Source organism: Ascaphus truei, unplaced genomic scaffold (genome assembly GCF_040206685.1).
Source record: "Ascaphus truei isolate aAscTru1 unplaced genomic scaffold, aAscTru1.hap1 HAP1_SCAFFOLD_389, whole genome shotgun sequence".
NCBI classification, from domain to species: domain Eukaryota; kingdom Metazoa; phylum Chordata; class Amphibia; order Anura; family Ascaphidae; genus Ascaphus; species Ascaphus truei.
In genome coordinates this window covers 117,316-132,308 of record NW_027456719.1, presented here as the reverse complement: position 1 = coordinate 132,308, position 14,993 = coordinate 117,316, and the positions used below count along the sequence as shown (strand labels likewise).

General features: G+C 45.5%; 1 long non-coding RNA gene across 1 annotated transcript; it reads left to right on the top strand.

Annotated features, from left to right (window-relative positions):
- Positions 1–1,340: 1,340 nt before the first annotated feature.
- LOC142483906 (uncharacterized) lies at positions 1,341–9,453 on the top strand. The gene is made up of 5 exons (XR_012797497.1): positions 1,341–1,455; positions 2,442–2,539; positions 4,110–4,220; positions 7,539–7,648; positions 9,382–9,453. It is a non-coding gene; the product is annotated as an uncharacterized LOC142483906 (long non-coding RNA).
- The last annotated feature ends 5,540 nt before the right edge of the window (positions 9,454–14,993 follow it).

Genomic DNA, 14,993 nt, shown 5'->3' with positions numbered 1-14,993 from the left:
AATAATCTTTTATACTTACCTTTCCTAAGACATCTAGGATCAGCAGCAGCAGTCCTCTGATGTTGGCAGCATCAGAGGTGTCTTCACCTGGCGGGGGGAGCTGCAGGAATCACTTCCACAGCACCGAAGCAGGTAAGCTGTGTCTGTGAGCCTGCAGCTCCCCCGCCGGCTGAAGACACCACAGATGCTGCCACCGTCACAGGACTGCTGCTGATCCTAGATGTCACCGCCACCCGGAAGGTAAGTGCCAAACCGTGTACCCGACCGGGTAGAACCTTTCATTTTGGCCGGGTACCCGTTACCCATTTTTTTATAGTTGAGGACCCAGTCCAACACTATTCTCTATTCATCTGCTCCTTCCTACATATCATCTTTGGTCTCGTTATGCCCTTCCTCGTCTCCTAAGCTCTACTAATAACTGTCTCCATTATACTTCTTACACCTCTACTGCGCACTCGCTCTCTTGCCTGAAACCCTTTCCCATCAATTTACCTGTGAAACTCACACACACTCAGTATATGCCAACATACCCTCTTCCACCCACATTTAAGATCAACCTTAAAATTCACAACTTAAATGAAGCATTTCAATAGCTTTTACTCGTTGCTACTGTCACTCATTCAGTCACTAACTATTGTTCCCAAGAAGTGCTTTATACTACAAGTACCCACCATTAAGGACAAGCATTGTCATCTACTGCACTTGTTCCCCCACCTGTTGTCTCTCTGTAAGTCTCCTTACATTTCTCTTAGATTGTAAACTACCCAGGACAGGGATTTACTTTCCTATTGTCTGTTTTTGTTTGTTGAACTTATTGTATAATAATTTCCTGTACTTTTTGGTCTCTCTCGTAAAGCGCTGAGTACACAATGGGTGGTATATAAATAGAGATATATGCAGAGTCTAGAGACAAGGCACACGTGTATAGGTAGCTACAGTTTATCCGGGACCGTATGCATCCTTGAAGTGCCTGTCCCAGTTATTTTCTATTGATTGCAATGTAGGAGTGTCTGTCCTGTCTTATTTTTTTTATTATTATTATTATTATTATTATTATATATACAAAGATATATACAAAGATTGTTTCCTGTCGTTAGCATGACATTGTGTGACACAGTGTGATGTCATTGATTCAGTAGATTGTGTGCAGACCGGGACTGCAGTACAGTTTCACTGACATGAATAACTTGTGTGGTAGAAGCTCTAGAAGGAGCACAGCTGTGGGAGGGAGGTGGATTTGCTTTGTATCACATGGTTTGGAGCAAGGTTCATTGTATGTATCGTCAATAATAATTATAATAATAATAATGCAATGCTTAACTTTTTTATTTCAAGAGGAAAGACTGCAGAACAGAAGTGAATATTGAAGCCATGTGTTCATTTTCTTGCAAAATAGAAAATTGAAGGACAGTTGAAGAGGAGGAAAATGACTACACAGAGACAGATAAGCAATGTGTATATTTCTCATTTAGTATTTGTCGTTTTATTGACTCCAAAAAATCCGGCTGCTAAGGGTTTCGCATTGGACATATTCACCTCTACTCCACCCCTTCCTGTGATCTGTACCATGCAGATTTTTGTTGATTCAATACATCATGAATAGAGTGTGGCTACAGTATGAAGTACTGACCCAAGGACCACATCTACTACCATTCATAACAAGAACATGTGCAGTAGCGCACTGCTGCAGTTCTATGTTATTGCTATGAAAGGTTGAGGTGGTGCAATCATATGAATCTTGAGTGGGAGGGATCCTGTTTGCATCATTTAATTTGATCTAGGCCAGTAGAGTATATAACTCTCAGTACAGGTTACATATGGCATCAGTATTAGTGATTTAAAGAACAGAAAAACAGGAGTGGAGAACAAAACCAAGTAATGTTGAAGTTACTACTTTTTACTATTTACTTGGTTAGTCTGTACTGTCTACTCCCCACACAGCTGCTAAGGGTTTCCATTTGAGATACATTCACCTTCTACTCTGCACTACTGTGCTACCCTCTATTCAGAGATGAGTTCAAGTCATGTTTACCACTCTAAATCGCTCTGCAGTCATTGATTCAGCACATCATGGGTAGAGCATGGCTATAGATACAGCAAGCTTTATTTTACCCTAATATTGCATTAAAAAATAGAATATCACTCAGTTTCCTACAGATTTACTGATGCTGATAATGCAGAATCTCACCCTCCCATCATAATACACCAGAGGAAGAAATAATCCTTGCTATATATGTACATTGTGTGACATATTGCCTCCATGACCATTGATGGCAAATACATATTCTGTATAGAGCAGCTGTGTTATGATGTAGTTGTTATTGATCATCATTGAGATATAATCACAAGAATCTTATGCAAAGGGAAACTGTCATTAGCATAGTGGGATTTCAGCCCCCAAACTTCTGTAATATTAATGCAATGTCTTACTTTTATTGCAGTGAACACCGAAGAGACGGATCTACTACAACACTGCACAGGACAAGAGTATACACTACAAGCAGCAAAATGATCATGCAGTTGACAATATGTTGTTCTGGTAATGTGCACAATTATTATGTATGGGCTCCACACCACAGTGCTGGACATATTTTGTTAACTTCAACACTACCCCTACCATGGAGATGTCTTCCTGTGATTGGTGTTACTGATTCAGTACATCATATGCACAGTGTGGCTATTATATGATGGATTGATTTAATGAACCCACCAAACACTGATGACATCTGTATCATCTTCTGTAAAGTGCATCTACAGCAGGATATTATCAGCATTTGGGGTGATATAATCAGAGGCATCTATGTGCTTTTGTGCTGGGTAAAGTCCTCCAGCTGAACCGCCCCCCGCCCCCCACCCCCCTACACCTCCTGCCACACAGGCAAACTTACTTACACACACAGCACACTTACTTATGCACACTGACACTTGGCATACCTACACACACACACCCCACAGCCACTGGCATGCATGCAGAGTCCTGGGCATGCAGGATGGGCATGCAGAGTACAGAATATCTCCACCTTGCTCTGGCCCGTACTCTTGGCCTACCCCCAGCATCTGTCACCCACAACCTCTGTTCCCTCCCTGTAAATTGCTGCACTAACACACCTTGGTCAGCGCTGCAACCGATCACAGCACCGGATCATGTCACTGTGATAGGAAGCAGTGCTAATTGACCGGTCAATCAATGCCACGTGGCAACATACGCACCAAAAGAGATTTCCATGCCCCCTGACAGGCTACTCCCTGGGCAGTGACCCTGCTCATCTTCCACCTCTGATCACAATATTCTCTCTTGGAGAGTGTAGCAAATTGGAGTTGGGGGAATTTCACCTCTGCAGTGCATGTAGAGTCCTGTATGCAGAGTACAGAAAGTCTCCACCTTAGTCTGGCCCGTACTCTTGGCCTACCCACAGCATCTGTCACCCACAAATAATACATACACTAATACTCCCCACAATACACACTTTAATACCTCCTCAATAATAATCTCCCCAATAATATTATAGTCTTAAACACAATATACACAATACCCCCTAACACAAGATACCCAATCTAACACTCTCCTCTGCACCTCAACATAATATACACACTATAATACCCTACACACAATATAATACTCCCACACACACACACACAATATACACACTATCCTCCTACCGCCATAAAACACAACCAATAATACACACACACTTTGTGGATGTTGGGACCAGCTCCTTGCATGCAACAGTGAAAGAGAGAGGCCTGCCATCCGTGCCTCCCTCCGTTTCCCATCTTCTCCCTGTCTCTCTCCCTCCCTTTCTTTGCATCTCCCTGCATCTTTGCGTATACCCAGTCAGTGACGGCTCCGGTCACGTGATGCCTTAATATGGGCTTATCCATATATCTGTTGCAGAGATGGAGAGAGACCTGGAGATTTTACATTTCCTTATAATTCATATTGGTACTTAGTACGGGCACTTATTGTTTTATCAGTACTGGGTACCTGACCGTACTGGCCTACGAGTGAGAAGGCAATATTGGCATCACACAGTTACTGTTGAATATGTCATTCAATCCATTTTGAAAATAGTAATGCAATGTGGTTTTGTTTTGTTTGCTTTTTGCAGTAATGAAGAATGAAAAAGTTATATTAAAATTAAATTGGAGGGGAACTGGATTCAGCATTTCTTCATGAACTCTGCACTTGTGAGCATTGACCTTCTTGAGTGCCCTGACAGGTACACGCAACTTTAAGACTATAATCTTCATCAACTGCTGTGCAAGCTTTCGTGCTATACCTCCCCCTCCGGTTTTGATTTATACATTTGCTCTCTCAATTCATGTCCTCTAATATCTGGAGGCTCTCTCCTAGCATTTCTCTCTACCACAGCACGTCATCCCAATGTAACCTCTCTCTTGTTCTTTCTGTTTACTGTTTCCTCACTCCTCTGTAAAACTTTTCTAATTTCTCTAACTTCCACACTCCTGCTTTTATCCACATGTTCTATACACTTTCCTTCCCCTACCTTTGCATGTGTCTACACAAAGCACCATTTGTACAGACCTCTATTGCAGCTATTTCTGCACTGCTCAATGAAATGCACTCCTGCACATCCTATTCTCTTCCACCTTCCCTCATTCTCTACGCCCCCCTCTCAAAGCCCCCTCTCTCTATGTCTCCTCTCTCTACGCCTATCTGTCTCATTCTCTTGACGCCCTTCTCTCTCTACATATCCCTATCTCTGTCTCTCTCTACACCTATCTCTGTGTCTCCTTCTATGCTCGCTGATGTTGGGGGATATCTCTTATAATCTTGGACCGGCTCATATACACATCAGGCCTCCCTACTAAGAGTGTTAACCTATCTAATGTAATCCACATTCCTTTCCTTACTTTTCTCTTCCCTTCTCCTGTGCCCTCTGGAATGTCCACTCTTACTAACAAGGCTCTAGTTGTACATAACCTCTTCTGCTCTCATCAGTCACAATCAGTCATTCCCCTCACCGCATCTTACCTGTCCCACTGATTTGCCTCTGCTTAATTAAACTCTCCTCTGACATCTACTCTAACCTCTCTTCTCTCTTCTCTCTTCTCTCTCTTTCTTTCTGCTTAAACTAACAATCTTATTAACTCTTACAATGCTATCCTCCTATCTATATGCCCCCTATAGGCTCTGACACACTCATCCCTCTAACCCACACCTTTGGCTAAATTCCCAAACACACTCATCACACTTCCACTCGCTGTTCTTAATACCTACGGAGGAAATCTCACACTTTGTTTGATTTTTCTACAGTAAAAATGTCTCCTGTCCTGTATAAAGCTGCTCTCTAGGGCTAAATACACTACTTTTTTCCACACTCATCAACACTCAAATTTAATTTACGCTGTTTTTTTTCTCTGTATTTGACTCCCTCCACTGACCTTCTCCTCCCACTTGCCATCCTTCCTTCACTTCTCCTCAAGCATTTGACTACTTCAGAGGCAAGGTGGATGCCACCCAAAAGGAGATTCCTTCTGTCCCTTCCCCCTTCTCTCCTTCTACCCAAATCTCCTTCTGCACTTGACTCCTTTTCTTCTCTTACAGAGCTGGAAGCTAATCATCTTCTATTCTCCCTCTACCACATGCCCTCTAGATCGTATCCCCTCACACCTTACTGCATCTCTTAGTCCCCACTCTCACCCACATCTTCAATTTCTCCCTATTCTCTGGATTTTTGCCCTCTTACTTTAAGCCTGTAGCGGTCACCCTTTTGTCAGAAACAAACTACACCCTATGTGCCTTACTAACTACCGCTCTGTATCCCTCATGCTGTTTGCCTTCTAATTGCTAGTGTCAACATTCTTAAATCACATGCCCTCCTGGATCCTTTACAACCTGCCTTTCGTACAGCACGTTCTACAGACTGTGCTTAAAGCTAATTCCCAAGGTTTTTCCCTACTAATCCTACTTGATCTATCGGCTGCGTTTGATGCTCTCAATCACTCTCCTCCTTCATATTCTAAACTCTCTCTTGGTATCAGTAACAAAGTTCTATCCTGGTTTTCATCATAACTTTCCTGTCACACATTCTCCATCTCTGTTGCTAACATGTCTTCGTCTTCTATTGATCTGTCTGTGGGTATACATCAGGGGTCTGTTCTGAGATCTCTCTTTCTCTCTACATACTATCATTTGGTGACTTCATCAATGCTTTTGGCCTTAGATATAATCTCTATGCGGATGATACACACACAAATCTATCCACCCCTGTTCTCACTCCTGCAATCAAGTCCCTACTCTTGGGTTGTCTCCTGGCTATATGCTCATGGATGGCACTCCACTGCCTTAAACTTAATGTCTAACACTGGGCTCATATTATCCCCTTTCTCCATCACAGTAAACAGTACTACCATCTATCTTGTCATCAAACATGTTGCATAGGAGTAACATTTGGCTCTTCAATTCCATCTCCATTCACATGCACGGCTATGGGTAAAATGTGTTGCCTCTTTCTCTGTAATATTGCCAAGATCTTCCCTTTCCCCTCTCAACCTACTGCTAAAACTCCAATGTATACTGTTATCCTATAGGTTATTTTAACATACTACTAACAGGCCTCCATGCTTCACAACTTTCTCCTATGCAAAACTCTGCTGCTTGAATTATCTCACTTTCTCCCACAACAGTCTCTGCTCATCTCCTTAAATCCCTGTCCTGGCATCCCATCAAGTTTTTGTATCACCTACAAAGTTCTCCTCCTTACCTTTTTGTTAAGGCTCTCCATTAATCTGCTCCTTCTTGCATATCATCTTTGATCTCTCGTTATGCCCTTGCTTGTCTCTTGCACTATAACCATAACTGTCTCCTGTAAACTTCTTTCACCTCTACTGTTCTCTCACTTGCCTGAAACCATTTTCCATCACTGCACCGTACATGTGAAACTTCCTCACACTCAGTATATGCCAACATAACCTCTTCCACCCACATGTAAGACCAATCTTAAAATTCACGACTTAAATCAAGCATTTCAAAAACTTTGACTCGTGGCTACTGTCCCACACCCACAGTCACTGCTAACAACTATTGTTCCCAAGATGTGCTTTCTACTAATTGTACCCACCATTAAGGACAAGCATTGTCATCTACTGCACTTCTTCCCCCAACTGCTGCCTCTCTTTAAGTCTTCTAACATTTCTATTAGATTGTAAAGTTCCCAGGGCAAGGATTTACTTTCCTATAATCTGTTTTTATTTGTCGCACTTATTTTTTAATTATTTTTCCCCTCCCCCTAATGATATACATATAGGTTTTCCTGTCATTTGCATGACAGAGTTATTATGGTTAACTATTGCATCATGTAGACTGCCTTTTCAGTGTGATGTAATTGATTCAGTACTTTGTGTGCAGACTGTGACTGCAGTACAGTGTCACGAACATTAATGACTTGTGTGGTAGAAGCTCTAGAAGGAACACAGCTATGGGAGGGAGGTGGATTTACTTTGGATCACATGGTTTGGCGCAAGGTTCATTGTATGTATGATCATAACCATGCAATGCTTAACTTTTATTTCAGGAGGGAAGAACAGTGAATATTGAAGCCATGTGTTTCTTTTCTGTCAGAAGAGAAATTTTGAAAGACAGTTGAAGAGGAGGAAAATGACTACACAGAGACAGATAAGCAATGTGTATATTTCTCATTTAGTATTTGTCGTTTTGTTGACTCCACACAATCCAGCTGCTAAGGGTTTCGCATTGGACATATTCCCCTCTACTCTACCCTTCCTGTGATCTGTACCATGCAGGTTTTTGTTGATTCAATACATCATGAGTAGAGTGTGGCTGCTGTATGAAGTATTGACCCAAGGACCACATCTACTACCATTCATAACAAGAACATGTGCAGTAGCGCACTGCTGTAGTTCTATGTGTTTTATTAAAGGTTGAAGTGGTGCAATCATATGAATCTGGAGTGGGATGAATCCTGTTTGCATCATATGGTTTCATCTAGGCCAGTAGAGTATATCTCTCAGTACAGGTTACACATGGCATCAGTAGTAGTGATTTAAAGAACAGAAAAAACAAGAGAAACTTCAATGTTGATAACAAAGCCAAGTAATGTTGAAGATACTCCTTTAACTATTTATTTGATCAGTCTGTACTGTCTACTCCCCACACAGCTACTAAGTCTTCCATTTGAGATACATTCACCTCCTACTCTGCACTGCTGTTCTGTCCTCTATTCAGAGATGTGTTCCAGTCATGTTTACCACTCTGAATCACTCTGCAGTCATTGATTCAGCACATCATGGGTAGAGCATGGCTACAGATACAGTAAGCTTTATTTTACCGGCTGATCATCCATAATATTGCATTAAAACATAGAATATTACTCAGTTTCCAAAAGATTCAGTGATGCTAATAATGCAGAATCTTACAACACATCCCATCATAATGCACCAGAGGAAGAAATAATCCTTGCTACACTACCGACACGTTTTATTGAAGCACGGCTAGCACCGCAAGCCGGGGGATGCCCCGGCGTGCTAGCCGCACTCCCTCAGCGTGCCGCGCATCACCGATGCACGGTCACGCGTCATCGGGTGCCTGCGCCCCCTGCACGCGCGTCCAGGGCTCCCCGAGGGAGCACTGGTGTCCCGCGATGTGGGGGACAGCGGCAGGGGGTTCCGGGGGACCCGACGGACCCGGCAGCGGAAGGGAGAAAGCCCCGATCGGAGGGCGCTCCTCCGCTGCTTCGGCGTGCGCCCGGCACCCTCCGGCGCGCGCCAGGTTACTGCTGCGGCCAAGAACGGGCAAATGCTCGAATAAACTCGGCCGCAGCAGTATACTGCTGCGGCACAGTTTATTCGAGCATTTGCCCGTTCTGTGCCGCAGCAGTAGCCTGGCGCGTGCCCGAGTGTGACGGGCGCGCGCCGAAGCAGCGGAAGAGCGCCCTCCGATCGGGGCGCTCTCCCTACCGCTGCCGGGTCCGCCGGGTCCCCCGGAACCCCCTGCCGCTGTCCCGCGATCGCGGGACACCAGGGCTCCCTCGGGGAGCCCCTGGACACGCGTGCAGGGGGCGCACGCTCCCGATGACGCGTGACCGCGCGTCTATGATGCGCGGCACGCCGAGGGGCGGCCACTAGCAAGCCGGGAGATTTCCCGGCTTGCGGTACCGACCACACTTCAATAAAGTGTGTCGGTAGTGTATCTGTACATTCTGTGACGTTTGGCCTCCATGACCATTGATAGCAAATACATATTTTGTATTGAGCGGCTGTGTTATGATGTAGTTGTTATTGATCATCATTGAGATATAATCACAAGAATCTTATGCAAAGGGAAAATGTCTGCAGCATAGTGGGATTTCAGCTCCCAAACTTCTGTAATATTAATGCAATGTCTTACTTTTATTGCAGTGAACACTGAAGAGACGGATCTACGTCAACACTGCACAGGACAAGAGCAAACACTACAAGCAGCAAAATGATTAACTTCTACCCCTACCATGGAGATGTCTTCCTGTGATTGATTCAGTACATCATATGCACAGTGTGGCTATGATATGATGGATGGATTTAATGAACCCACCACCCACTGACATCTGCATCATCTTCTGTAAAGTGCAGCAGGATATTATCAGCATTTGGGGTGGTATAATCTGGGGCATCTATGTGCTTTTGTGCCTGGATAAGTTCCTCCAGCTGAACCACCCCCCTATACCTGCCACACAGGCATACTTACAGAGCACACTTACTTATGCACACTGACACTTGGAATACACACACACACACACACACACAGACACTGTCATGCATGCAGTGTCCTGTATGCAGAGTACAGAAAGTCTCCACCTTACTCTGGCCCGTACTCATGGCCTATCCCCAGCATCTGTCATCCACAACCTCTGTTCCCTCCCTGTAAAGTGCTGCACTAACACACCTGGGTCAGCGCTGCAGCTGATCACAGTGCCGGATCATGATGTCAATGGGATAGGCAGCAGAGCTGATTGACAAGTCAATCAATGCAGCTCCGCAATATATGCACCAAAAGAGATTTCTGTACCCCCTGTCAGGCTACTCCCTGGGCAGCGACCCTTCTCACCCCTCTCATTCCACCTCTGATCACAATAATCTCTCTTGGAGTGTGTAGCAAATTGGAGTTGGGGGAATCTCACCTCTGTAGTGCATGGTCACAATCTGGACACTGTACCCAAATATTGGGCAATGTGGCACGTCTTACAGTAGAGAATAGAATAAGTAACTATATTCTTTACTTGTGTATTAAGGAACTTATTTGCAATAAAAATTCAGTCCACCTGGGACCAAGACTTTCTGGTTTTCTGAACAAAGTGGAATTGTTTTCCTATAATTTTATATTCTCTGAAATGTAACATCACAATAAAGTACTCCTATTTTTTTCCTTTGTGCTTTTTTATGGACTATTCCTTTATGTATTTCACTTAATGGGACTAATTACCTTACGATTAGATTTCACTTGTATTTTCTTGGGTTACTCTTTGGAATTTCTCTCTGTGTTCATTTATACTATCTTATTTAGAGCAGTCTTTGCCATTGGACCCCATTTCTTGCCAGAGAGATCTGTAACACAGAGTATTGAAGAGAGTACAGAACAGTGGTGAAGTAGATTTTTATGCTTCTAGGCAGCCTCCCTTCTCACCATGTATTCTGCCCCCGACGGTCTCTTGCACTGCTCCCTCCTACACCCACTCTCCTCACTCTTCCCTCCCCTCCCCGCTATCACTCAATGACCCCCTCTCATTCAATCCTGCTCCCTTACTCCCCCCTCACTCATTCTTCCTTCTGCACACACAATCCTCCCGAATATCACTCCCAAACAACACACACACTAATTCTCCCCACAATACACACTATAATACCTCCTTGTGACGATAGCTTCCACAGGCTTATTAATATTACACAAAAATAATTGGGTTTGAACTGAACGAGGCTTAAGATATAATAAATTGTATTTATTCCTTAGAATATAGGTGAACACAACAGATAATACAGTAACGAACAAGAAGTACACTTACTTAAGGGTTGGGGAATGAGAAGTATGATGTAGCATTTCTTTCAGCAGTGAGGAAATCATTCAGGTGATATCAGGTAACCATATCAGCAAACGAAGACAAAGGATATATGGGTGGACAGCAGTTTATAAACCATTCTCCTTCTATTCTTAACCTTAAGCACAGGGGATTGGTTTCCAATTACCTCCAGCCACTCACTAACGTGGGAAAGCATTCTGACCCATGCCCCCCTGCTAGTTGGCACATGTGCAGTAGAACTCTGGGGGTCTCATTTCTGAAGCCCCACATTTACGTCAGGAATGCCAGACAGTCTACCATTTGGAGTTCTGGCAGGAAAACCTTTGTTGAAAGGTGTTAACTGGAACACTTAAGACCTGCCCTGGTTTGGGCTTCGGATAAACAGTGAGGGTGATAAAACTCTTTGAACAGCACTTAAATCCTAGACATAGCGGCGTCCCCAGGGCCATCTGCTACCTTATGGCCCAAAAGAATCTCTTCTGGGTCTTTGTCCATACCTTAAGATACACTATTAAGCATAAAACATAAACGTATTAAAATATCCGGTTCCGTTAGGTTTAGCAGGTCCAAACTTCCCAGTTCGCATTGCCAGAACTGGGACACCATATGGTCCAAAAAGCGACTTGCTACGACCTAAGAAACCGGAGTTACACCAATGCACATTAAATCATTTTAATACAAAAATCTCCATTGAAAAAGAAATCTCAGCTTTTCACTAAATCCCCATTGAAAACAACGGGCAGCTCCGCCATAGACTTTCAATGGTAAATCGCCGCCATTGAAGTCAATGGGGGTTTTCTGCCATTGAAGTTTATGGGAAAAGTCCCGAACTTCAAGGGGGTCCATACTCCGTCGGGTTGGTCCAAGCGGGTCAAGGATGGTTCTGCAGCGATGCCGGAGCAGTGGCTACAGATACCCCAAACCCTGATCCGCTGAACCCTCCGGAACCGGAGATATGGATTCCTAAAATTCAGCATTTCTCACTTAGTCATTTTTCTGAGCCGTTTCTGCCGCCGCCGGCAAAGCCTATGGCGCGACCCGCTCTATCTGGTTCGACCCTTATCGGGGGTCCAGGATTCGGGGACCCGGTGGTGGTCGAGTGGGGGGACGCTTAGGAACTAGGGGCAAAAAGAATTTTATCCCTAGGTGCCCTAAAACAGTTTATTTCCCCGCTAATTGACGTTGAACTTGACCCAGTGATTTTAGCTCTTTTGAAGGACATTGTATCCGCTTTGCGGTTTGCGGTCTGGACGGCAGCCAACTAGGTTACCTCGAGGCATCTCCATTGAAGTCAATGAGCCCATTGACTTTCAATGGGAAACCGCCGCTCTCCCTCTCGGACGCCACCTGCTGGTCACTACAGGAAACAGGACGAAAACAGCACAAATTCCTATTGAAATGCATTGAGCCCTAATGGCGGCCAATGGGGACCTGCAAAATGGTGCCCGAAAAGGCGGGAAACTTACACAAAGAGCTATAATCATTAAAGAATTATTAACCCTTGTGCTCCCGGATGGATTCTAGTGTGTGTGTGATGCAAACACTGAGTAACCAGACATTACAATGGAACAGGGGAAAATACATTTACATGTCATAACAAGGGTTACATCACATTTCTGGACCTCAGCCCAGTTAACCCCTTGTCTCCCTGGTGCGGTCAGGGGTGGCCAAATGGGGTGCAACCCCTTTAATACCGGGCCACCCCCTCTCTCCCTCTACACCTCCCCTTCTTAATGCGTGTCCTGTGGCCCACTGGCCCTGACGGGGAGTGGGGCACTGCTGGCACCATTAATGAATTCAGTCTCAGAGGGATAGTCCTGGCGTGAAAGTCCATCAGCATTGCTGTTTTCACTACCCTTTTTGTGCTGAATGGTGAATTCAAATTCTTGCAAAGCCAAGCTCCATCTCAGCAGTTTGGCATTTTCCCCTGATACCCTCTGTAGCCAGCTCAGGGGATTGTGGTCGGTAATGACCGTGAAAGCCCTCCCATAGACATAGGGCTGGAGCTTTTTGAGTGCCCACACAATGGCCAAGCACTCCTTTTCAATGGTGGCATATGCCACCTCCCTGGGGAGCAGTTTGCGACTGAGATACACCACAGGGTGCTCTTTGCCGTCGTCCCCCACCTGGCTCAACACAGCCCCCACACCAAAGTCTGAGGCATCAGTCTGAATAAGAAAATGCTTGGTATAATCTGAGGCAGCCAGGATGGGGGCCTCAGCAAGCGCAGCTTTCAGTGCCTGGAAAGCAGTTTCACAGGCAGGAGACCAGGTAATAAGCACAGGCAGTTGCTTCTTAGTCAGATCAGTCAGGGGTTTGGCCACGGCGCTGTACTGTGGGACAAATTTCCTGTAGTACCCTGCGGTGCCCAAAAAGGCCATGACCTGTTTCTTGGTTTTTGGAACAGGCCACTGAACTATGGCTTCTACCTTGGCTGGCTCTGGCTTGAAATGCCCTCCACCCACCCTGTGCCCTAAGTACAGGACTTCTGCCATACCTACCATACACTTAGTGGGTTTTAAGGTAAGCCCAGCCTCCCTGATTCTATCCAGCACCGCAGCTACATGTCCTATGTGGGATTCCCAGGAATTACTAAAGACAGCAATGTCATCTAAGTAAGCCCTGGCATAGCTCTGCATCCCTTCCAGTAACCTATTGACCAGGCGTTGGAAGGTAGCCGGGGCATTCTTCATCCCAAATGGCATCACCAAAAACTCATAGAGGCCACTTGGAGTGATGAATGCTGACTTCTCCCTAGCCTCCAGGGTCAGGGGAATCTGCCAGTAGCCTTTGCTCAGATCCATGGTGGTCAGATACTTTGCCCCCGCAAGTTCATCTAGTAACTCATCCATGCGGGGCATGGGGTAAGCATCTGACACCGTCCCAGCGTTGAGCAACCGGTAGTCCACACAAAACCGGGTGGTTTTGTCCTTCTTAGGCACTAGGACTACTGGACTTGCCCAAGGGCTCTGGGACGGAGTAATTACCCCTAGGGTCAGCATCTCCTCAATCTCTCTCCATACTTGTCTTGACCTCTGCTGACACTCTATAAGCGTGCTTATGCAGAGGCTGCAGGTCCCCTGTGTGTACTGGGTGTTTGGTGAGATGTGTGGTCCCTGGCATGTCAGTGAAGAGGGCGCTATACTGAGCTAGCATGTCCCTGGCTTCTCCCTTCTGCCTAGCACTCAACTGTGCCCCGATCTCTACCTGCTCAACAGTGTTTCCTTGCTTTGCCTCCCCTAGGAGATCAGGCAGAGCATTGCTCGCCGGATCCTCCAGCAGTGGGCTACAAATGGCCATTACTGCTCCCATACTCGGTGCTCTGTATTCCTTTAACATATTAATGTGATATGTCTTGTGCCTCTCAGGCGCTACCTGTACAACATAGTTGCACTCATTCACCTTTCGGATAACCGGGTACGGTCCCGACCAGGCAGCCATCAGCTTGTTCTCCCGAGTGGGTTTGAGAACAAGCACCTGCTGTCCTGGGATGAATTCTCTGCTACGGGCCTGCTGGTCATACCATTGCTTCTGCTTGGTCTGAGCAGCCCTGAGGTGGTCCTGGGCCACCCCCATAAGCATCTCTAACCGGTCTCTGAGATCTACTACATACTGGATCACTGAAGCATCAGTAGCAGTAGTCTCCCCCTCCCATCCCTCACGGAAGAGGTCCAGAGGTCCACGTACCCTGCGGCCATATAGTAGCTCGAAGGGGGAGAAGCCTGTAGATTCTTGCGGTACCTCTCGGTATGCAAACAGCAAGTGCTGCAGGTGAATCTCCCAGTCTTTCCCCTCCGCCTCTATAAAGGTCCGAAGCATCTGCTTCAGGGTACCATTAAACCTCTCACATAATCCGTTTGTTTGGGGATGGTAAGGGGTAGTGCGCTGGTGCTGTACACCGCAGGCATCCCAGAGACAATGTAACAGTTCACTCATGAACTGCGACCCCTGATCAGTTAG